General features: G+C 45.0%; 1 long non-coding RNA gene across 1 annotated transcript; it reads right to left on the bottom strand.

The window, feature by feature from the left end:
- Positions 1–1,823: 1,823 nt before the first annotated feature.
- On the bottom strand, positions 1,824–22,352 carry LOC143768772 (uncharacterized). Its single transcript, XR_013214019.1, has 3 exons — positions 22,306–22,352; positions 21,483–21,545; positions 1,824–2,107 (listed from the first exon to the last, which is right to left on the bottom strand). It is a non-coding gene; the product is annotated as an uncharacterized LOC143768772 (long non-coding RNA).
- Positions 22,353–26,039: the final 3,687 nt, after the last annotated feature.

A 26,039-nucleotide genomic window follows, 5' to 3' on the forward strand; every position in this document is an offset into this window, starting at 1 on the left:
ACTGAGCCCTCGCGGGCAGGGTCCTCTCTCCTCCTGTATCCTCACCCATCCCCTGCAGATTGTGAGCCCTCGCGGGCAGGGTCCCCTCTCCTCCTGTATCCTCAACCATCACCTGCAGACTGTGAGCCCTCGTGGGCAGGGTCCTCTCTCCTCCTGTATCCTCAACCATCCCCTGCAGATTGTGAGCCCTCGCGGGCAGGGTCCTCTCTCCTTCTGTATCCTCAACCGGCCCCTGCAGACTGTGAGCCCTCACGGGCAGGGTCCTCTCTCCTCCTGTATCCTCACCCTTCCCCTGCAGACTGTGAGCCCTCGCTGGCAGGGTCCTTTCTCCTCCTATATCCTCACCCATCCCACTGTAGACTGTGAGCCCTCATGGGCAGGGTCCTCTCTCCTCCTGTATCCTCAACCATCCCCTGCAGACTGTGAGCCCTCACAGGCAGGGTCCTCTCTCCTCCTGTATCCTCACCCATCCCCTGCAGACTGTGAGCCTTCACGGGCAGGGTCCTCTCTCCTCCTGTATCCTCACTCATCCCCTGCAGACTGTAAGCCCTCGTGGGCAGGGTCCTCCCTCCTCCTGTATCCTCACCTATCCCCTGCAGAATGTGAGCCTTCGCGGGCAGGGTCCTCTCTCCTCCTGTATCCTCACCCATCCCCTGCAGACTGTGAGCCCTCGCGGACAGAGTCCTCTCTCCTCCTGTGTCCTCACCCATCCCGTGTAGATTGTGAGCCTCACCCATCCCGTGTAGACTGTGATCCCTCGCGGGCAGGGTCCTCTCTCCTTCTGCATCCTCAACCGGCCCCTGCAGACTGTGAGCCCTCACGGGCAGGGTCCTCTCTCCTCCTGTATCCTCACCCTTCCCCTGCAGACTGTGAGCCCTCGCTGGCAGGGTCCTTTCTCCTCCTATATCCTCACCCATCCCACTGTAGACTGTGAGCCCTCATGGGCAGGGTCCTCTCTCCTCCTGTATCCTCACCCATCCCCTGCAGAATGTGAGCCTTCGCGGGCAGGGTCCTCTCTCCTCCTGTATCCTCACCCATCCCCTGCAGACTGTGAGCCCTCGCGGACAGAGTCCTCTCTCCTCCTGTGTCCTCACCCATCCCGTGTAGATTGTGAGCCTCACCCATCCCGTGTAGACTGTGATCCCTCGCGGGCAGGGTCCTCTCTCCTTCTGCATCCTCACCTATCCCTTGCAGACTGTGAGCCGTCGCGGGCAGGGTCATCTCTCCTCCTGTATCCTCACCCATCCCACTGTAGACTGTGAGCCCTCGTGGGCAGGGTCCTCTCTCCTTCTGTACTTGTGTGTGCCTTGTATTGTGTAAGATTATTGTACCTGTTTTTATTATGTATACCCCTCCTCACATGTAAAGCGCCATGGAGTAAATGGCGCTATAATAATAATAAATAATAATAATAATAACATATTCCGCACACAAACATATTAAGAGGAACCTGCCCCATAGACCATGTATGGGACAAGTCACAAGGACAAGTGTTCATGACAAAGCTGAAGTAGCAGGTCTCAGTCCCGATCTACCGACCAGACGGTGGAGCAGATTCATGCCAACTAATTCTTACCCACGTACCCTGGACGGCCTCAATCTGCCAGATTTATCCCTGTGCTTCATGCGCTGGACTTTATCCTTTTATTGTCTATTCTAAGGGGGACGTTGTTGTGGGAGGATTTTTGATGACTTTTTTTTACTTGTCTTTTGTTTTTTATCTTTAAAAACATTTATCAAACTATTGCAACATTTGTCGGAATTTTATTTTTCTGCTTGTTTTGAAGAAGTAACTGGAAAAAGCAAACCACACAAATGAGTGAACATTGCCTTTGTTCCAACTATTGTAAATTGTAGTATATAGTGCACAGTGTTACAGAATAAATGATCAAACTTCAAATTGCCTACATTTTATGTAAAATCATAAAAAAGTACAATGTAAGAAAGGCAATTGTAAAAAGATATCTATTCCCTCCTACTTGTATAATGCTAGATATTGTAAATCCCCAATATGATGGCATCTTGAACATTGCATGTAGTGGTCAGAGAAGCCCGGATATATGTAGTCTCATGGTTCAGGATGTTTCTGCTCTGGTTTTTGCACCACCTAGGGAGTGAAATTAAATAATTACCATTTTTTTAATTTTTTTTAGCATTTTACTGTCTCAATTGACATAAAATTGAAATCCGAAAAAACAGACAGAAAAATGCAAAACTGCACCCCCAAAATAATAATAAAATAAAAATGCAGAAATCAATAATACATGTCATTTAACCCCCTAGTGACAGAGCCAATTTGCTGCTTAATGACCGGGCCAATTTTTACAATTCTGAACAGTCGCTTTATGTGGTTATAACTCTGGAGCTTCTCTGGATCCTGCTGATTCTGAGACTGGTTTTTCGTGACATATTGTGCTTCATGTTAGTGGTAAAATTTCTTCAATATGACTTGCGTTTATGAAAACAAAAACGGAATATGGCAAAAATTTTGTAAACGTTGCAATTTTTGAAATTTTGAATTTTTCTGCCATAAATCAGAGTCATATCACATCAAATACTTAATAAGTAACATTTCCCACATGTCTACTTTACATCAGCACAATTTTGGAAACATTTTTTTTGTTAGGACGTTACAAGGGATAAAAGTTGACCAGAGATTTCTCATTTTTCCAACAAAATTTACAAAACCATTTTTTTAGGGACCACCTCACATTTGAAGTAAGTTTGGGGTGGTCAACATAACAGAAAATACCCAAAAGTGACACTATTCTAAAAACTACACCCATCAAGGTGCTCAAAACCACATTCAAGAAGTTTATTAACCCTTCAAGTGGTTCACGAGAACTAAAGCAATGTGGAAGGAAAAAATTAACATTTTAATTTTTCATAAAAAAATTACTTTGGAAACAATTTTTTTTTATTTTCACAATGGTATCAGGAGAAAATGGAACACAAAATTTGTTGTGCAATTTCTCCTGAGTACGCAGATACCCCATATGTGGGGAATATTACTGTTTGGGTGCATGGCAGGGCTCAGAGAAGGGAGGGAGCACGGTTTGACTTTTTGAACATAAAAATGGCTGGAATCAATGGTGGCGTCATGTCGCGTTTGGAGACCCCCTGATGTACCTAAACAGTGGAAACCCCCCAATTCTAACTGCAACCCTAACCCCAACACACCCCTAACCCTAACCACAAACCTAAACCTAACACACCCCTAACCCTAATCCCAACCATAACCCTAGCCCTAACCACAAACCTAACCCCAACACACCCCTAACCCCAATCCCCACCCAACCCTAACCCCAACACACCCCGAACCCCAACCCTCACCCAACTCACTTTAGCCCAACTCTAACCCGAATGGAAAAATGGACATTTATTTTTTTTATTTAATTATTTTTCCCTAACTAAGGGGGGTGATAAAAGGGGTTTTCATTTACTATATTTTTTTTTATTTTGATCACTGTGATAGTTTCTACCACTGTTAGGTGTCGAGTTCCCGCCGCTGCACAGGGGGAATCTCGCACCATGTCCTCTGCGGTCTTCCATTCTTGCCCAGCCACAGAGGAGCCTGCTCAGTGGAGACGTCGGTCCCAGCGTCTTGCTCAAGCTGTTGATGAGTGTCTGGTTATTGCCGAGCGCTAGTGGGTCTAGAGGGACTCTAACCCTGTGTCGTCCGGGCAGAGTCCTGTGACCAAACACTTGCGTTCACTCAGCGGTATTGCGGCCCTGTGACGCAACAGGGTTCGCCTCCATACATACCGGGTGAAGTTAACCTGAGTGTGTTCTCCTTATACCGCCATATACTGTCTGCAATTACCAAGCAGCAAGTGTCATCTCTGCACGGTGGACCCCGGGCTACGAACGCACCTTATATCTTCCTTTATATTATTTGGTGCATTCCGCCAGCCCTAACAATCACGTGATCAAAATTAACCAATAGGAAAAATTTCCTATCGTTGCCGGGTGCCGGCTGGCAGATCTCGGCAGACGCACTGCGCATGTGCCTGCCTTTTTTTCCCGAAAGAAGATGCCGGCAGCCTGGGGGACTTCACGGGGGGATGCCTGGACACCACAGGTACCGGGGGGATCGGGGGACCCCATTTCTCTCCTCTCATGTGCGATCACATCAGAGGAGAGAGAAATTAAATGCAAAATCTGATTTTTTTTGCGGTCACCATTATACAGTTAATAATGGCGAACGCAAAACACCGGGGTCGGTAACAACCAACCCGAATCATGTTCTCTGGGGTCTCAGCTACCCCCAGTAGCCGAGTCCTCAGAGAAATTCCGACTCTGGGGGGCGCTATACATTCATTAACAGCGCTGTGGTATAAGTACCCTTAACTGCCGCCGTTAAAAGGCGTATGGGTGGTTGTTAAGGGGTTAAACGTGACTTAACTTGCCTGACCTCTGCGCCATTAATTACTTATTGGGCTGTTTCCGATGGAGAACGAATAGTGTGGTGGTCCAACCTGCTCCATTTTGTATGGGGTAAAAGTCCCCATTCTGCCGATCAGTGGTCCCGTCCTTCAGACCCCTCTGATAAGCATGCTATCCCCTATCCTGAGGTTATTATTCTCAGTAGATAATGCTTTTAAAGTGCAGGGGGGAAACTTCAAAACTTGCAAATCACTCCAGAAAATGAGTGATTGCCTCTGAAAGGACATCCGTTAATGTCTATTTCCTAAATCAATAGTACACATGAAAGCAAGGAACTCTGTGGTAGATCTCATCAGAGAAGTCTGCTTCCTTCTCTGCCGGAAATGTTCAAAATTCTCAAATCTCGGGCAAATCCTGTATTCAGTGAAGACTTTTCCATTACTGAGCGGTGATGGCGGCAGGAGGAGGAGCTCTGCCTCTAGCCCCGCCTCTAGACACGCCTCTAGCTCCTCCCATCTACAGCCGCCATCTCCGCTCTGATGGGAAAGTCATTGCTGGATACAGATTTTACCTGGGAATTGAGGATTTTCATAGTGACTGACCAATTTAGGCAGCGAAAGGAGCAGATTGTTCTGATAACATTTATTACACAGTTGTTTTCATTTATTATTGGTAGCATTTTGGTGAGTTCTGTAGTGTCCGTCTGCACTGGCCGTTACGTGGCAGCGAGGGGTCCTGTAGATGGAGGCGCTGTGCTATGGGGGCGAGCAGAGATTAATGCACTAATGGTGTTTTGACGTATTGTTTCAGGAACAATTTGTGTGACTCAGGAGATTTAGGAAGCAGCTGCTGCACCTCATCTGCCAGGGAGCGGACATAGCTGGGCACCGGCAGATTTACAGCATTTCGGACGGCTTGTCATATTGCTCTTCACTCTTTGTTAAATTGTTAAGTGGAAAAAGGACAAATGGAAAGTGAACAACAGAAAGGTGTAAATGGACGAGTCAGACGAGTGGCCGGGTATATATAGAAGGCGAGCCGCGAGCGCGGAGAGGCTGCTCACTGTTCTATTGGGTCATGTAAGCGCTGCGGAATATGTTGGTTCTATATAAATAAGGATTATTATTATTATGTACAGTCAGGTGGCTTTATAGAATGTGGATGAAGGGTTATTCCCCAGCTCACCAAGGTGATAACGTGCTGGGGGTCCGGCCATGGGGTCCCCACAATCCTGTGAATGGGACCAGCAAGAAATAGCCGAGCGGAACCACGAAGGCTGGGCATCACAGATACAATCCATCGTAATGGCCGCTAACCGCCCCGTTCTTCCCAATCGTCAGGCTATCCCCTCTTCTGTGATCACTAAGAGCTTACTGGGGTGAAACAACCCTAATCATTGCATCATTATATCATTGTATCATGACTACATGCAATTTGCTATTAGGTTTTATCTTTCTGTCCGTCACCATTTTCACGATCTCTGCATACTGTCAGCGAACGAAAACATTGTTCACATCCAGAAGTAGAAATGCTGTTGTCACCCAATAGTCCTCGCAGATGAGGGTTTGTTACAATGTGTCCAGTTCAGGAAACATGAACCAGTGCCGACACATTGTAGCTGCGACCAGCAGAGATTTGTGGGTTGTGATGTGATCACCGGATGTTCACCTGCTCCACACACATCCACGAAAAAAAAAATCGTTATTTTGCACATGATGCCGTATGTGAAATATCTAATTTTGTCACAAATTTGCATTTTTTTTCAGACGTATCTTTGCATTTCCATGTACATCACTAAAGTCCATTTATTAAAAACAGAAACCGGAATATATTATAATGGAAGTAAATTGTAATTGGTAAATTTCTGGTTTTCTATCTGAGTTCTCTGGTCTGTAAACCAGCGGTGATGTCCTCTGTGAAATAGAAAATGTTAGGCTGCCGTCACACTAGCAGTATTTGGTCAGTATTTTACATCAGTATTTGTAGCCAAAACCAGGAGTGGGACAATTAGATGAAAAGTATAATAGAAACGTATGCACCACTTCTGTATTATCACCCACTCCTGGTTTTGGCTTCCAAATACTGATGTAAAATACTGACCAAATACTGCTAGTATGACGGCAGCCTTAGGGCACGTGCACACTTTGCGGCGTCCTCTGCGGGTTCTCCCACAGCGGAATTGATAAATCTGCAGGGTAAAACCGCTGCGGTTATCCCTGCAGATTTATCGCGGTTTGTTTTGCGGTTTCCGCTGCGGGTTTACTCCTATACTATTGATGCTGCATATGCAGCAATATGCAACATCAATAGTAATGGTAAAAATAATAAAAATTGGTTATACTCACCCTCTGATGTCCCGATCTCCTGGGCGCTGCACGCGGCGGTCCGGTTCCAAAGATGCTGTGCCGAGAAGGACCTTCATGACGTCACGGTCATGTGACTGCGACGTCACGGTCATGTGACCGCGACGTCATCTCAGGCCCTGCTCGCACAGCAACTGAGACCGGACGGCCACGTGCAGCGCTGAGAGGTGAGTATATCATTATTTTTTATTTTAATTCTTTTTTTTACACACAAATATGGTTCCCAGGGCCTGGAGGAGAGTCTCCTCTCCTCCACCCTGGGTACTATCTGCACATTATCCGCTTACTTCCCGCATCGTGGGCACAGCCCCATGCGGGAAGTAAGCGGTTCAATGCATTCCTATGTGTGCAGAATTGCAGCGATTCTGCACAAAGAAGTGACATGTTGCGGGCAGCGTTTCTGCGCGGTTTTTCCCGCAGCATGTGCACAGCGGTTTGCGGTTTCCATAGGGTTTACATGTAAATGTAAACGCAATGGAAACTGCTGCGGACCCGCAGCATCAAAATCGCCGCGGATCCGCGGTAAAAACCGCAAAGTGTGAACATGGCCTTAAAGTCGGATGTTCTCTGTGATGACACCTATGGGAACTACCAAATAACGAGACGTCACCACTCTGGGGCCAGAAAATAAAAAAGATAGATTTCTTGAAATAGATCAAAATAAAAGTGTTAGTGTCTGTTAGTGGAAACATAATAAAGCACGGGAATCTGAATAGCTGTAAATATATTTTTATAATCAGTATCTAGATAGATACAGTGCCTTGCGAAAGTATTCGGCCCCTGGAACTTTTCAACCTTTTCCCACATATCATGCTTCAAACATAAAGATACCAAATGTAATTTTCTGGTGAAGAATCAACAAGTGGAACACAATTGTGAAGTTGATCGAAATTTATTGGTTATTTAAAATTTTTGTGGAAATTCAAAAACTGAAAAGTGGGGAGTGCAATATTATTCGGCCCCTGTTACTTAATAATTTGTTGCACTTCCTTTTGCTGCGATTACAAGTCTCTTGGGGTATGTCTCTATCAGTTTTGTACATCGAGAGACTGAAATTCTTTCCCATTCTTCCTTGGCATACAGCTCGAGCTCAGTGAGGTTTGATGGAGATCGTTTGTGAACAGCAGTTTTCAGCTCTTTCCACAGATTCTCGATTGGATTGAGGTCTGGACTTTGACTTGGCCATTCTAACACCTAGATACGTTTATTTGTGAACCATTCCATTGTAGATTTTGCTTTATGTTTGGGATCATTGTCTTGTTGGAAGACAAATCTCCGTCCCAGTCTCAGGTCTTTTGCAGACTCCAACAGGTTTTCTTCAAGAATGGTCCTGTATTTGGCTCCATCCATCTTTCCATCAATTTTAACCCTCTTTCCTGTCCCTGCTGAAGAAAAGCAGGTCCAAACCATGATGCTGCCACCACCATGTTTGACAGTGGGGATGGTGTGTTCAGGGTGATGAGCTGTGTTGCCTTTACGCCAAACATATCTGTTATGGTTCTCAATGGCAAGAGAACATAGCCCAGCAAACATACGAACTAGCTCTTGGAAGGATGGAAACTAAACTGACCATGAACTAAACCTGCCGCACAACTAACAGTAGCCGGGTAGCGTAGCCTGCGTTTTATCCCTAGACGCCCAGCGCCGGCCGGAGGACTAACTAATCCTGGCAGAGGAAAATATAGTCCTGGCTCACCTCTAGAGAAATTTCCCCGAAAGGCAGACAGAGGCCCCCACAAATATTGGCGGTGATTTTAGATGAAATGACAAACGTAGTATGAAAATAGGTTTAGCAAAATTGAGGTCCGCTTACTAGATAGCAGGAAGACAGAAAGGGCACTTTCATGGTCAGCTGAAAACCCTATCAAAATACCATCCTGAAATTACTTTAAGACTCTAGTATTAACTCATAACATCAGAGTGGCAATTTCAGATCACAAGAGCTTTCCAGACACAGAAACGAAACTACAGCTGTGAACTGGAACAAAATGCAAAAACAAACAAGGACTAAGTCCAACTTAGCTGGGAGTTGTCTAGCAGCAGGAACATGCACAGAAAGACTTCTGATTACAATGTTGACCGGCATGGAAGTGACAGAGGAGCAAGGCTAAATAGCGACTCCCACATCCTGATGGAAACAGGTGAACAGAGAGGATGATGCACACCAGTTCAATTCCACCAGTGGCACCCGGGGGAGCCCAAAATCCAATTTCACAACAGTACCCCCCCCTCAAGGAGGGGGCACCGAACCCTCACCAGAACCACCAGGGCGATCAGGATGAGCCCTATGAAAGGCACGGACCAAATCGGAGGCATGAACATCAGAGGCAGTCACCCAAGAATTATCCTCCTGACCGTATCCCTTCCATTTGACCAGATACTGGAGTTTCCGTCTGGAAACACGGGAGTCCAAGATTTTTTCCACAACGTACTCCAACTCGCCCTCAACCAACACCGGAGCAGGAGGCTCAACGGAAGGCACAACCGGTACCTCATACCTGCGCAATAATGACCGATGAAAAACATTATGAATAGAAAAAGATGCAGGGAGGTCCAAACGGAAGGACACAGGGTTAAGAATCTCCAATATCTTGTACGGGCCGATGAACCGAGGCTTAAACTTGGGAGAAGAAACCCTCATAGGGACAAAACGAGAAGACAACCACACCAAGTCCCCAACACAAAGCCGAGGACCAACCCGACGCCGGCGGTTGGCAAAAAGCTGAGTCTTCTCCTGGGACAACTTCAAATTGTCCACTACCTGCCCCCAAATCTGATGCAACCTCTCCACCACAGCATCCACTCCAGGACAATCCGAAGATTCCACCTGACCAGAAGAAAATCGAGGATGAAACCCCGAATTACAGAAAAAGGGAGACACCAAGGTGGCAGAACTGGCCCGATTATTGAGGGCAAACTCCGCTAAAGGCAAAAAAGCAACCCAATCATCCTGATCTGCAGACACAAAACACCTCAAATATGTCTCCAAGGTCTGATTCGTCCGCTCGGTCTGGCCATTAGTCTGAGGATGGAAAGCAGACGAGAAAGACAAATCTATGCCCATCCTAGCACAGAATGCTCGCCAAAATCTAGACACGAATTGGGTACCTCTGTCAGAAACGATATTCTCCGGAATACCATGCAAACGGACCACATTTTGAAAAAACAGAGGAACCAACTCGGAAGAAGAAGGCAACTTAGGCAGGGGAACCAAATGGACCATCTTAGAGAAACGATCACACACCACCCAGATGACAGACATCTTCTGAGAAACAGGAAGATCCGAAATAAAATCCATCGAGATGTGCGTCCAGGGCCTCTTCGGGATAGGCAAGGGCAACAACAATCCACTAGCCCGAGAACAACAAGGCTTGGCCCGAGCACAAACGTCACAAGACTGCACGAAGCCTCGCACATCTCGAGACAGGGAAGGCCACCAGAAGGACCTTGCCACCAAATCCCTGGTACCAAAGATTCCAGGATGACCTGCCAACGCAGAAGAATGAACCTCAGAAATGACTTTACTGGTCCAATCATCAGGAACAAACAGTCTACCAGGTGGGCAACGATCAGGTCTATCCGCCTGAAACTCCTGCAAGGCCCGCCGCAGGTCTGGAGAAACGGCAGACAATATCACTCCATCCTTAAGGATACCTGTAGGTTCAGAATTACCAGGGGAGTCAGGCTCAAAACTCCTAGAAAGGGCATCCGCCTTAACATTCTTAGAACCCGGCAGGTAGGACACCACAAAATTAAACCGAGAGAAAAACAACGACCAGCGCGCCTGTCTAGGATTCAGGCGTCTGGCGGACTCAAGATAAATTAGATTTTTGTGGTCAGTCAATACCACCACCTGATGTCTAGCCCCCTCAAGCCAATGACGCCACTCCTCAAAAGCCCACTTCATGGCCAAAAGCTCCCGATTCCCAACATCATAATTCCGCTCGGCGGGCGAAAATTTACGCGAGAAAAAAGCACAAGGTCTCATCACGGAGCAATCGGAACTTCTCTGCGACAAAACCGCCCCAGCTCCGATTTCAGAAGCGTCGACCTCAACCTGAAAAGGAAGAGCAACATCAGGCTGACGCAACACAGGGGCGGAAGAAAAGCGGCGCTTAAGCTCCCGAAAGGCCTCCACAGCAGCAGGGGACCAATCAGCAACATCAGCACCCTTCTTAGTCAAATCAGTCAATGGTTTAACAACATCAGAAAAACCAGCAATAAATCGACGATAAAAGTTAGCAAAGCCCAAAAATTTCTGAAGACTCTTAAGAGAAGAGGGTTGCGTCCAATCACAAATAGCCTGAACCTTGACAGGATCCATCTCGATGGAAGAGGGGGAAAAAATATATCCCAAAAAGGAAATCTTTTGAACCCCAAAAACGCACTTAGAACCCTTCACACACAAGGAATTAGACCGCAAAACCTGAAAAACCCTCCTGACCTGCTGGACATGAGAGTCCCAGTCATCCGAAAAAATCAAAATATCATCCAGATACACAATCATAAATTTATCCAAATAATCACGGAAAATGTCATGCATAAAGGACTGAAAGACTGAAGGGGCATTTGAAAGACCAAAAGGCATCACCAAATACTCAAAGTGGCCCTCGGGCGTATTAAATGCGGTTTTCCACTCATCCCCCTGCTTAATTCGCACCAAATTATACGCCCCACGAAGATCTATCTTAGAGAACCACTTGGCCCCCTTTATGCGAGCAAACAAATCAGTCAGCAGTGGCAACGGATATTGATATTTAACCGTGATTTTATTCAAAAGCCGATAATCAATGCACGGCCTCAAAGAGCCATCTTTCTTAGCCACAAAGAAAAAACCGGCTCCTAAGGGAGATGACGAAGGACGAATATGTCCCTTTTCCAAGGACTCCTTTATATATTCTCGCATAGCAGCATGTTCAGGCACAGACAGATTAAATAAACGACCCTTAGGGTATTTACTACCCGGAATCAAATCTATGGCACAATCGCACTCCCGGTGCGGAGGTAATGAACCAAGCTTAGGTTCTTCAAAAACGTCACGATATTCAGTCAAGAATTCAGGAATCTCAGAGGGAATAGATGATGAAATGGAAACCACAGGTACGTCCCCATGCGTCCCCTTACATCCCCAGCTTAACACAGACATAGCTTTCCAGTCAAGGACTGGGTTATGAGATTGCAGCCATGGCAATCCAAGCACCAACACATCATGTAGGTTATACAGCACAAGAAAGCGAATAATCTCCTGGTGATCCGGATTAATCCGCATAGTTACTTGTGTCCAGTATTGTGGTTTATTGCTAGCCAATGGGGTGGAGTCAATCCCCTTCAGGGGTATAGGAGTTTCAAGAGGCTCCAAATCATACCCACAGCGTTTGGCAAAGGACCAATCCATAAGACTCAAAGCGGCGCCAGAGTCGACATAGGCATCCGCGGTAATAGATGATAAAGAACAAATCAGGGTCACAGATAGAATAAACTTAGACTGTAAAGTGCCAATTGAAACAGACTTATCAAGCTTCTTAGTACGCTTAGAGCATGCTGATATAACATGAGTTGAATCACCGCAATAGAAGCACAACCCATTTTTTCGTCTAAAATTCTGCCGTTCACTTCTGGACAGAATTCTATCACATTGCATATTCTCTGGCGTCTTCTCAGTAGACACCGCCAAATGGTGCACAGGTTTGCGCTCCCGCAGACGCCTATCGATCTGGATAGCCATTGTCATGGACTCATTCAGACCCGCAGGCACAGGGAACCCCACCATAACATCCTTAATGGCATCAGAGAGACCCTCTCTGAAATTCGCCGCCAGGGCGCACTCATTCCACTGAGTAAGCACAGCCCATTTACGGAATTTCTGGCAGTATATTTCAGCTTCGTCTTGCCCCTGAGATAGGGACATCAAGGCCTTTTCCGCCTGAAGTTCTAACTGAGGTTCCTCATAAAGCAACCCCAAGGCCAGAAAAAACGCATCCACATTGAGCAACGCAGGATCCCCTGGAGCCAATGCAAAAGCCCAATCCTGAGGGTCGCCCCGGAGCAGAGAAATCACAATCCTGACCTGCTGAGCAGGATCTCCAGCAGAGCGAGATTTCAGGGACAAAAACAACTTGCAATTATTTTTGAAATTTTGAAAGCAAGATCTATTCCCCGAGAAAAATTCAGGCAAAGGAATTCTAGGTTCAGATATAGGAACATGAACAACAAAATCTTGTAAGTTTTGAACTTTCGTGGTGAGATTATTCAAACCTGCAGCTAAACTCTGAATATCCATTTTAAACAGGTGAACACAGAGCCATTCCAGGATTAGAAGGAGAGAAAGGCTGCAATATAGGCAGACTTGCAAGAGATTCAATTACAAGCACACTCAGAACTGAGAAAAAAAAAAAAAAAAAAAAATCTTCAGCAGACTTCTCTTTTCTCTCCTTTCTCTGTCAATTAATTTAACCCTTTTAGGCCGGTCAAACTGTTATGGTTCTCAATGGCAAGAGAACATAGCCCAGCAAACATACGAACTAGCTCTTGGAAGGATGGAAACTAAACTGACCATGAACTAAACCTGCCGCACAACTAACAGTAGCCGGGTAGCGTAGCCTGCGTTTTATCCCTAGACGCCCAGCGCCGGCCGGAGGACTAACTAATCCTGGCAGAGGAAAATATAGTCCTGGCTCACCTCTAGAGAAATTTCCCCGAAAGGCAGACAGAGGCCCCCACAAATATTGGCGGTGATTTTAGATGAAATGACAAACGTAGTATGAAAATAGGTTTAGCAAAATTGAGGTCCGCTTACTAGATAGCAGGAAGACAGAAAGGGCACTTTCATGGTCAGCTGAAAACCCTATCAAAATACCATCCTGAAATTACTTTAAGACTCTAGTATTAACTCATAACATCAGAGTGGCAATTTCAGATCACAAGAGCTTTCCAGACACAGAAACGAAACTACAGCTGTGAACTGGAACAAAATGCAAAAACAAACAAGGACTAAGTCCAACTTAGCTGGGAGTTGTCTAGCAGCAGGAACATGCACAGAAAGGCTTCTGATTACAATGTTGACCGGCATGGAAGTGACAGAGGAGCAAGGCTAAATAGCGACTCCCACATCCTGATGGAAACAGGTGAACAGAGAGGATGATGCACACCAGTTCAATTCCACCAGTGGCCACCGGGGGAGCCCAAAATCCAATTTCACAACACATATCGTTTGGCTTGTTGCAGACTTTAAACAACACTTTTTATAGATATCTTTGAGAAATGGCTTTCTTTATGCCACTCTTCCATAAAGGCCAGATTTGTGCAGTGTACGACTGATTGTTGTCCTATGGACAGACTGTCCTATGGACAGACTGTCCCACCTCAGCTGTAGATCTCTGCAGTTCATCCAGAGTGATCATGGGCCTCTTGGCTGCATCTCTGATCAGTCTTCTCCTTGTTTGAGATGATAGTTTAGAGGGACGGCCGGGTCTTGGTAGATTTGCAGTGGTATGATACTCCTTCCATTTCAATATGATCGCTTGCACAGTGCTCCTTGGGATGTTTAAAGTTTTGGAAATCATTTTGTATCCAAATCCGGCTTTAAACGTCTCCACAACAGTATCACGGACCTGCCTGTTGTGTTCCTTGGTCTTCATGATGCTCTCTGTGCTTCAAACAGAACCCTGAGACTATCACAGAGCAGGTGCATTTATACGGAGACTTGATTACACATAGGTGGATTATGTCTATCATCATTAGGCATTTAGGACAACATTGGATTATTCAGAGATCCACAATGAACTTCTGGAGGGAGTTTGCTGCACTGAAAGTAAAGGGGCCGAATAATATTGCACGCCCCACTTTTCAGTTTTTGAATTTCCACAAAAATTTAAAGGAAACCTGTCACCCCCCAGGCGTTTGAAACTAAAAGAGCCACCTTGTGCAGCAGTAATGCTGCATTCTGACAAGGAGGCTCTTTTAGTTATTGGTGCTGTAACTGCAGAAATAATCTGTTTTGTAATTTGTCCTAAATACCTTTCTTCAGTCCTGGAGGCAGGCCTTTCCCCCCCTGCTGCAGACGCCACACAGCCGGCACTCAAGTCTTCTTGGCGCCGAGCGCCGCCTCCTCGCCGCCTCCTCGCCGCTATTTTGAAATGAGCCGGCGACTGCACTCTTTTCTCCTGCCTTGGGCAGGCGCAGTGAGCGCTGCCCGTCCTCTGTCCTCATATGCAGTCTAGCTGACTGCGCCTGTGCGGCCGCCCTGCCTGTGAATCCCTGCCCCGTAGTGAGAATAAAGAAGAAGACACTGCGGGGCGGGGATTCACAGGCAGGGCGGCCGCACAGGCACAGTCAGCTAGACTGCATATGAGGACAGACGGGCAGCGCTCACTGCGCCTGCCCAAGGCAGGAGAAAAGAGCGCAGGCGCCGGCTCATTTTAAAACAGCGGCGAGGAGGCGGCGCCCGGCGCCAAGAAGATGTGAGTGACGGCTGTGTGGCGTCTGCAGCAGGGGGAAAACGCCTGCCTCCAGGACTGAAGACAAGGTATTTGGAACTAATTACAAAACGGATTATTTCTGCAGTTACAGCACCAATAACTAAAAGAGCCACCTTGTCATAATGCAGCATTACTGCTGCACAAGTTGGCTCTTTTAGTTTCAAACGCCTGGGGGGGGGGGGGGTGACAGGTTCCCTTTAAAATAACCAATACATTTCATTCAACTTCACAATTGTGTTCCACTTGTTGTCGATTCTTCACCAAAAATTTACATTTGGAATCTTTATGTTTGAAGCATGATATGTGGGAAAAGGTTGAAAAGTTCCAGGGGCCGAATACTTTTCAACCTTTTCTATAATACTTTTATATAATACTTGTATATACAGTATATATCTATATATCTATCCCAAATACCTGGGTGAGAGATATAACTCGGCCTACAAAGCACAAACCCTCATATGACTATGATGACTTAAAACATTTCATTTCTTGTAAATGCAAATCTAAATAAAGTATTTCATTACTAAGGCCCAATAGAGCTTGGTTCTTAAATAGATAAGGAAAATATTTACCCAAAATCTTAAAATGGCCAAATATTGAGTCGAGTCCGAGCTGAATCCAAAGGTTTATGTAAAGTTTTCTTCCTTTCATGCTGTCGGCCTTATTCCAGAAGTGGCCATGAGACGTCCGTGACATGTATCTCTGTAAGTGATAAGAACCATGATCCCCACAGTGACCGCTCTAATGTCCGATCATTCGATTAGTCCACATCCCCAGGAGGGGATGAGCTGTGTCAGGGGCTCGTGTTTGTCCGCACTGGATGATATTGTATAGAGCCTATGTGGAATACGAGGAATAGTTCTGCGGATCTCTGCTTACTGTGAATATTTCTTTTTACAGCCGCAGACTGGAATCCTGTGCAGACCCGATGCTTCTACAGCTGAGTGTTTGCTACTGTTGCATGCAGTCTAGATAGAATATGTATGTACTCAGAGGGGCAGTGATGAGATCCTACATCCATCCCCCTGGCACGTGAAGGGTTACTTTCCACTCATAGCCGGCGTAGCCTCCTGACCGTGCACCTGTGCGGCTCTGTGCCATTATATACAGCCGGTGCCATTATAGAGCGCATAGCTTCAGGACCTTTAATGACGGCTTGCTCAGCACGGCGGCTCTTGGCCATTAGTATATTTTAGGTATCACATTTACTCACGGATCCTTTGTAGTTTTGCGCCTTGAAAGAAGGATCACACTTGATACCAAAGGGGTTCGGAAGTGGAGGCTGAAAATAAACCACCGCGATAAATATAGAAAACCATTGATTGGATTCCAAACTGGGAAGTCTCCAGTAATCTTTGGGAAGGTGACTCCAGACATAATTGCTATTGTTTGTTCCTCTTTGTCAGGGTTGCACGTGTTACCATATTGTGTATTTTCTTGAGTGTTTGTCACTACTTATTTCCACAGTTTTTATAAGGGTCACACGTCCTCGACATCTCTCTAAAAGCTGCTGGACTGTGAACGCTTTGTTACCTGCTTGTGGAGTGACGCCCGCGTGCTGGTTCTGTTCATTTCACTAGTCGTGTGTAGGTGGTCGCAGCAGGGGATACCAGAGACAACGCCGGCTAATCCCACAGCTCGTGCTTTAACGTGCACAGTCTGAGAAGACCAGAAATGAATGTCTCTAGAGTGGAGAACTGGTGGTGGGAGTATGGCGCCAAGTATTGCCTTCTTCAGGGGACATCATTGAGTCTATTCTGCTACTTCGCCGTCCAACGTTGATACTCCAGGTGCTCTGACTTCCACTCTGCTCCTTCAGTTGCTTTCCTGCCGCTTCTGTCTATACTGTTCCACATGAGCGCCACCTTTCTGTGCTCTACTAGAACCACCCATGTGCACTAGGAGCACTGAGGACCAACCTCACCTGCTGAGATGCAGCAATTTCTGATCTGGTTATGAAGGCCGGACGTCTGCAAAAAGTGATCAACTTCTCCCCAGAGCAGTTAAGGTGTTTAAAAAAATGTATATGACTGATCTCGGCTCGGATTATGCCATTTGTATATGGATTCTCACGTTTTTGGTGTGCTTGAAACCAATTGTGGAACTAGAGGCAGACGTTTTCTGTGTGCCTTTACTCTTACATTCTTTGCATGGAACATTGAGATTTTTTTTGCATCTTCAGTGTTTTCTTTTTGTCACAATCCGAATATATTCTGTTATCAGTTTTCTATGGAATCCAATATGATCATCACAGCTACAAATACATAAGGAAAGTGGTGTAAGCCTCGGACGGCTCCACAGCTGGCAGACAGTGATGTGAAGCAACAATCTTCACTTTCTCCGCATACTTCTCGGCCTACGTGTGAAGTCTTTCTCCCCTTGTATGAGCAGACGCTTCTCACTGTTTCACCCCAAGGGACCTGCACTTTAAAGAAGGACTTAAGGAAAAGTTCCTATGTTACAGATCCAGGCAGCGCTTGGCCGCCGCTTCCATTCCTCATTCTTCTGAATACAGGGAATCCTCATCTACATATAGACTAATTTATGGCAGCGGGGCCCTTGGGGTTAGGGCCCTTACTGTACAGACTGCAGACACTGCTCCTACCTAGCTAATGTGAGGGATTATGACGGTGCCAAGATAAGGGTTCACATCACCACATTTTAGATTTACTTCAATATCTTCTAAGCTTGAGCTCCATGGATTGGACACAAGACCCCGTCCAGCAGCTATGTAAGGCGGCCGCCCCAATGACCTTGTATTATTATTCTGTGTGTATATTTTGTGTAGATCCAAGAGCTCCTGGCTGATTTTCTGGCTGACTACCTGTCGGTGTAAATGTGCTCCGTCCACATCAGCTGCTAGTCTCAGGTGGCTCTATCCGTGTCGGGTATCTGGATGTGGAAGTCCTGAGGGATCATGAAATTGGAAATGACTCTCCAGTTATGACAGTTGGCAGCTTTACGCTAATGACCTTTGATGACCCCTCTCCTCGCTGCCCCCACGCTGGTCACCTGCTGCAGAGGTGATGTTTGCATGCGACCACTGAGGACCGTGATTGGCTGTGGCAGTCACATGCTACAGATGAGACATCACCGCTGCCGCTGGCCAACATAAGGACCGAGGCAGGGCTGAACCTGCAGGGGTTAAGTAAGGTTCATTCACAGCAAGCCTGTAGGGTACTTCTGGGTGACAATGCAGCGGCGTGGTCAAGGAGCTGGCGGTCAGACACAGCCGCTGCCTGTAGAGAAGGCGGGGACGGTTTATTACCAGGCCTGTCTTCCTGATTGCTGCATACACATGGCTGACCAAGCACAGAACATCTAGGAAGCACTAACGGTGCTCCTACACCTCACAGTACGGGCAGGCGATCTCCGAGTCTCCTGGGCCCGTGGAGACACAGCTCTACTAGGCCGCCAGGAGACTGCATTTCTACTGCAACTAGGGTAATATACCAGTTACATGGGAAATCGGGTAAAAAAAGATTTAAATATTGAGGCACCCACAAAGATCTTTTATGACCACCTGGGGGGCACAATATTTGAAACGTATGAAAAAAATACACAAGTAGATTAAAATGCATGTAAAGGATAATGATTAAAAAAGCCACTGCAAATTAGCTCCTAAAAAATATTATAGAAGGGAGAATAAATTTTAGAATGTATTTAGTGGTCCTCAGATTTAAAGAAAAAAAAAAGTAAAAAACAGACATCAGCAAAAAAATTGAGTATGCAAATGAAGTCCCACATATCATGGAAAAAAGGTGCAAAAGTGTGACTATCTTAACTAGAAAAAATTCCAGCGCTTTAACCCAAATGTAGAAAATACCCAAAATGTCCCGAGTCAGGAATGGAAGCAAAATCAGTGCAAAATGAATGATTGAACCCAATGCAGCGTCGCTTAATGTGAAGGTACCTTAAGTCTTATATTTTGTGTATACGGTGGTGCATTACAGTTTGTAAACCTTTTTAAGAATTTTCTTTTTTTAACATAAATTTGGCATTTTTAAAGGGAACTGGTCAGGTCCCACATGCTCTCCAACTCATCAGCATTCACTTATTTATGAGCACATGCCCTGCCTGACCAGCCCTGTGTAACTTTTTTCTGTGAAAATGAAGATTAAAAAAAGCATTTACATTGCCCCTGTTTGCTATGCTAATGAGGGCCTTGGCTAGTGGATGGGCGTTAGTTGCCCCAGACTAGTCAGCCATGTGATCACACCCCTATGGGTGTGATGACATAATTTGGACATTTGGACATGCGTAGTGCGCGCCTCTGAGACCGGGAAACATGCACTCAGAGATGTGGTGACGCTGAGTGAGCGGACGGAAAGATGCCCCTTAGGCATCATAAATAAGTGAATGTTGCTGGGTAGCAGGGCACGGGGGACCTGACATGTTCCCTTTAAACTGCCTCACTAGTCTCAAAAATAACAAAGAACCAAATCAAACAAATACAGTTATATGAAAAAGTTTGGGCACCCCTATTAATCTTAAACTTAATGTTTTATAAAATTGTTTTTTTTCAACAGCTATTTCAGTTTCATATATCTAATAACTGTTGGACACAGTAATGTTTCTGCCTTGAAATTAGGTTTATTGTACTAACAGAAAATGTGCAATCTGCATTCAAACAAAATTTGACAGGTGCATAAGTATGGGCACCCTTATCATTTTCTTGTTTTAAATACTCCTACCTACTTTTTACTGACTTACTAAAGCACTTTTTTTGGTTTTGTAACCTCATTGAGCCTTGAACTTCATAGCCAGGTGTATGCAATCATGAGAAAAGCTACTTAAAGTGGCCACTTGCAAGTTGTTCTCCTGTTTGAATCTCCTCTGAAGAGTGGCATCATGGGCTCCTCAAAACAACTGTCAAATGACCGGAAAACAAAGATTATTCAACATATTTGTACAGGGGAAGGATACAAAAAGCTGTCTCAGAGATTTAACCTGTCAATTTCCACTGTGAGGAACATAGTAAGGAAATGGAAGAACATAGGTACAGTTCTTGTTAAGGCCAGAAGTGGCAGGCCAAGAAAAACACCAGAAAGGCAGAGAAGAAGAATGGTGAGATCAGTCAAGGACAATCCTCAGACCACCTCCAGAGAGCTGCAGCATCAACTTGCTGCAGATGGTGTCACTGTGCATCGGTCAACTATACAACGCACTTTGCACAAGGAGACGCTGTATGGGAGAGTGATGCGAAAGAAGCCGTTTCTGCAAGCACGCCACAAATAGAGTCGGCTGAGGTATGCAAAAGCACATTTGGAGAAGCCAATTTCTTTTTGGAAGAAGGTCCTGTGGACTGATGAAACCAAGATTGAGTTGTTTGGTCATACAAAAAGGCGTTAATCATGGCGGCAAAAAAACACAGCATTCCAAGAAAAACACTTGCTACCCAGAGTAAAATTTGGTGGAGGTTCCATCATGCTTTGGGGCTGTGTGGCCAATGCCGGCACCGGGAATCTTGTTAAAGTTGAGGGACGTGTGGATTCCTCTCAGGATCAGCAGATTCTTGACAATAATGTTCATGAATCAGTGACAAAGTTGAAGTTACGCAGGGGATGGATCTTTCAGCAAGACAATGATCCAAAACACTGCTCCAAATCTACTCAGGCATTCATGCAGAGGAACAATTACACTGTTCTGGAATGACCATCCCAGTCCCCAGACCTGAATATCATTGAACATCTGTGGCATCATTTGAAGAGGGCTGTCCATGCTCGGCGACCATCAAACTTAACTGAACTGGAATTGTTTTGTAAAGAGGAATGGTCAAAAATACCTTCATCTAGGATCCAGGAACTCATTAAAAGCTACAGGAAGCGACTAGAGGCTGTTAATTTTGCAAAAGGAGGATCTACTAAATATTAATGTCACTTTTCTGGTGAGGTGCCCATACTTATGCACCTGTCAAATTTTGTTTGAATGCAGATTGCACATTTTCTGTTAGTACAATAAACCTCATTTCAAGGCAGAAACATTACTGTGTCCAACAGTTATTAGATATATGAAACTGAAATAGCTGTTGAAAAAAAACAATTTTTATAAAACATTAAGCTTAAGATTAATAGGGGTGCCCAAACTTTTTCATATAACTGTAGGTCGCAGTTATTTATACTTGCATGGTTTTTCTCAATGACTTTCTCTTTTCAGCTCTGCTATGTTCACCTTTCTTGTTCAGTGTCCTCAAGAAGGACTCGTGAGCATTAATGTCAGCTAATGTGAGAGAAACCTTTAGTTGCTTAGGGATTACCTTGAGTTCCTTTGTGACCTCGTATGCCTTGCTCTTGGAGTGACCTTTGTTGGATGACCATACCTGGGGAAAGTAATGATGATTTTGAGTTTCCTCCATTTACATACAACCTGTCTGATTGTGTGCTGGTGAATCCAAACTCTATAGAGATGGTTTTCTAACCCTTTCCAGCCTGATGGGCATCAACAACTCTACTTCTGCAGGCCTCAGAAATCTTTGTTTGACCAATTACACACTTCCACAAATGTGTTGTGAAGATCAGACCTTCATAGTTCTCTAAATAAAACAGGTCGCCCACTCACACCTGATTGTTATTCCATTGATTGAAAATACCAGACTTTAATTTTACGTTCACATTATTTGCTAGTCCTAAATCATCACGTACTTTTGCCATTCACAGATGTGACATTGACAAGTGATTTTCCTTAATAAAAATGAAAGGCAATCTAATATTTCTTGCTTCAGTTTGATTCTTATCTACTTTTAGGATTTGTGTGAACATCTGATGTCATTTTCAGTCCAATTCTTTGCAGATAAATGGAAAATTCTGAAAGGTTCACAAACGTTCACCTTTTTGTTATGTTCAATAGCCCCCCAGTTCTCATAACAAAGAACCATTGTAATAGGTGGCAGGCAAAGAAGTATGTGAGCCCACGTGGCCCCTTCTCTGCAGAGGCTGAAGACCCTTTTTCTGGAATTGTTTGGTGTCGGCAGTCGGCCTCCACTGATCACATGTATAGCATTGATCATTGATGTCCGTCTCACGCAGGGATTACATTCGCCCTTGTAAAAATAATAATTTAAAAAATGTAATATTTCCTACCTGTAATTAAAGGTAAGTGATCAGATGACAGCATTTCCACATTCCTCCATATCCACGTTTGTAACCGCTATGAGGGACATGCAGATCACACGTTGTGAAAGGAATGTAAATCTGAGCCAAGATTTTCCTTCGTTATGACTTTGATTGATAAATGCCCGGAGGTGCGTTCTGTGTACAGCATTTTCTGACATCTCAGGACCAGTGTGCACAGCGGCCATATAGAACGGAGATAGTCCGTATAGGATGGGGGTCATCCAGGAAATGGGGGAAAAAAGCAGACAAAAGTAACGGAAAGCTTTATAACAAGGAGACCACCATTGTGGAGCTTTCCTATTGTGTAACTGGTGACTTTCCTTACACTATCAGAGAGACAGCAAACTGTGGACTGGTAAGGCCGGATTCACATCACGCCTTAGCCTTGCCTCAGTGGCTCCATCCTGAATCCCTGAAAAGCAGAGTTTGGACATAAGGAGCCAATGGGACAAAAATATGGGTGACTTCATTTTTGCCCCAACTGGAAAAGCTGGACATAGGTAAAAATTAGTTCAGAAAGGGCTCTGACTGCTCCATTACAGTCAATGGCCCCATCAGCAGATGTGCCTGAATCGTTTTTCAGGGGTTCAGACTGAAGCCCTGACGGAGCCACTGACATGCGGCTAAATTGGAATCTGAACCTGGACAATGACTATTGGTAGACATCAGTGGAGTCCATGCTCGCTGCAGTAATGCCACTCATGGGGTCCGTGCCGTGACCGATGTGCTGCACACTGGAGTCAAGAAATATGTTCATGAGAAAAAAGCTCTAATAGTTACTAAACTTTGTTTTTAATAATTTTGTCCAGTGTGGAAAGATTGGAAAGTTTCTTATTCACTTCATCAGCTGTCAGCTTTTTTCCTCGTCAAATAGAGGCGTGAAATGGCCTTGAGACCCCTGGAGCCGGCAGTCACAGAAGATGTCTACTGTAGGTGACCGCGGACAGCTTCAGCTCCATGGAACCTGCTGAACAACAACACATCGGGCAGAGAGTTTCAGTAATCACCTGTGAATCACCAGGAATTACAGCTGGATATGCCAGAAGAAATGATGTGTGATCTGTCCTTCATTGTGAGCCGGTGTGGTGGGGGAGGCCATTATCTGCCCTGAGTAATAGGACCTGAGCTTGGTGCTCATCAATAGCTTATTTATGGTTTAGTCCTAAATGGAAGCACAGCGCTGAGTAACGAACAATCAAAACTGCCCAAGCCCAGTCACCGGTGACGATTTGTGCCGAGAATCCGGTGATGATCCAAACTGAAATGGATTCTGAGAAGCTAATTCTATTTTATGAAGATTAGGGGATCGATAATCCTCTGCTCAGAGGGAATGAAGGAACCTCGGAAGCCACACGTCAATAAGACAATGTGCACACAGGGGCTTTAGTGGTCCACTCCCCATCCCCCAAGAAAAGACGCCTGAACAACGGATCCAAACACATAAATTCTTTCATAGATTTCAAGTATTTTCAGCATCTTTTAGCCACTTAGGTCTCCAAACACGTGTAGTGGTTACAAGAAGCGACCATTCTTCAGGCGGCGTCTGCTTGTTAACCGCTCTTTATTTTATTCATACAAGTTAACGAAAAAAAGACGTCATCGGCAAAGCAGCTGCAAAAACATCCGAGCAGCCGCTAACCGAAAAACTCTGCCGACGTTTTCTTCCAGCACAGTATTAAGACGTTGTGTGCAAATACCCACCGGATTTATTCTGTTCTGGGTTATTTGTGATTAAGAAAAAAGTGTTTTAAATTAGCAGCAAAATAAAACGTCATTCACATTTTCACATATTGCGTTTTTTCAGCTGCGGGGCATTTTTTTTTTTAATCCCAGCTTGTCAATTCTTTCAGTATTTTTGCATTTTATCCATTCAAATGACGGAAAAAAATAATCACTCAAATTCACATAAAAATGTGCATTATTTGCAGCTTTCTGCCTTCCAAAATAGTTTTATTGCTGCGGCAAAAATGCTACATGTGAACACACCTTACAGCGTTTGCTCTGAGTTTATTCCACTCTCTGACAACCTGCCATTGATGACCACTAAATACAATGTGGTTGCCACCAGCAATAGATTAAAAATCACAAATTAAGTGAACTAGAACTGCTGGTTTCGTGAAACCCATCATCCCCCCGTCCTGTTCACACCGCTGCAGGGTCTTCGGGACTGTCTGCAGTCACTTTGTCCTGTCCTGTGATATATGATTGAAAGATGCTTTTCACCATGATTCTGACTATAAGGGCTTATTCACACACTGCACTTTGGGTACATTTTTTCATCCAGAAAATTGCCTGATATTTCTAAAGTCTCATACACAGCAGGTCCATCCCTTCAGCGTTCTTACTGCAATCTTCCCACATTTAGAACAAAGTAGCTTAGTGCCGAAAAGACTCATTAGAAGCACTTGTAATTTTAGCTGCAGTTTTCTAGCAATAGACTGCGTATTTCCTGCTGAAAAAATGAAGATATTATAGCCGTGATGTGGTTTTCTACTGTTCAAAATTCCCGAGTAGCTGACAGCACAACTGGTAATGAGATGCCTGTCCTCATTCCACGGACCAAAGTGGAGATGTACATACCCAAAAGAAATGAAGGACAGCATCCAATCCAGGTGAAAAAACCATAGCCAATTCCTATTTAAAGCTGCCATTTTAACTGTTTTGTATGCTTGAGAAAAACCTCTGATGGTTGAAACGTCGCATTTGGCACAATAAAAGAAGCGCTTTTTCACCTGGATTGGATGCTGTCCTTCATTTCTTTTGGGTGGTTTTCTACTGTGTCTTGCCATGATTGTTTTTAAAGTCGTTTCAAAACCATTGTGGTTCTACCGCGATTGTGGGAAAAGAAATAACGCAACACAAGCGAGATGAGTGAACACACCCTAACACTCAACTATTCGGAACCTCTTTCTGGACCACTTGTACACAGTTGTGAGCACAGCCTAACACTAAACTATTGGGAACCTCTTTCTGGACCACTTGTGCACAGTTATGAGCACAGCCTAACACTCAACTATTCTGAACCTCTTTCTGGACCACTTGTGCACAGTTGTGAGCACAGCCTAACACTCAACTATTCGGAACCTGTTTCTGGACCACTTGTGCACAGTTGTGAACACAGTCTAACACTCAACTATTTGGAACCTCTTTCTGGACCACTTGTGCACAGTTGTGAATACAGTCTAACACTCAACTATTTGGAACCTCTTTATGGACCACTTGTGCACAGTTGTGAGCACAGCCTAACACTCAACTATTCGGAGCCTCTTTCTGGACCACTTGTGCACAGTTGTGAGCACAGCCTAACACTCAACTATTCAGAACCTCTTTCTGGACCACTTGTGCACAGTTGTGAGCACAGCCTAACACTCAACTATTCAGAAACTCTTTCTGGACCACTTGTGCACAGTTGTGAGCACAGACTAACACTCAACTATTCAGAACCTCTTTCTGGACCACTTGTGCACAGTTATGAGCACAGCCTAACACTCAACTATTCTGAACCTCTTTCTGGACCACTTGTGCACAGTTGTGAGCACAGCCTAACACTCAACTATTCAGAACGTCTTTCTGGACCACTTGTGCACAGTTGTGAGCACAGTCTAACACTCAACTATTCAGAACCTCTTTCTGGACCACTTGTGCACAGTTGTGAGCACAGCCTAACACTCAACTATTCAGAACCTCTTTCTGGACCACTT

Source organism: Ranitomeya variabilis, chromosome 4 (assembly GCF_051348905.1).
Source record: "Ranitomeya variabilis isolate aRanVar5 chromosome 4, aRanVar5.hap1, whole genome shotgun sequence".
NCBI classification, from domain to species: domain Eukaryota; kingdom Metazoa; phylum Chordata; class Amphibia; order Anura; family Dendrobatidae; genus Ranitomeya; species Ranitomeya variabilis.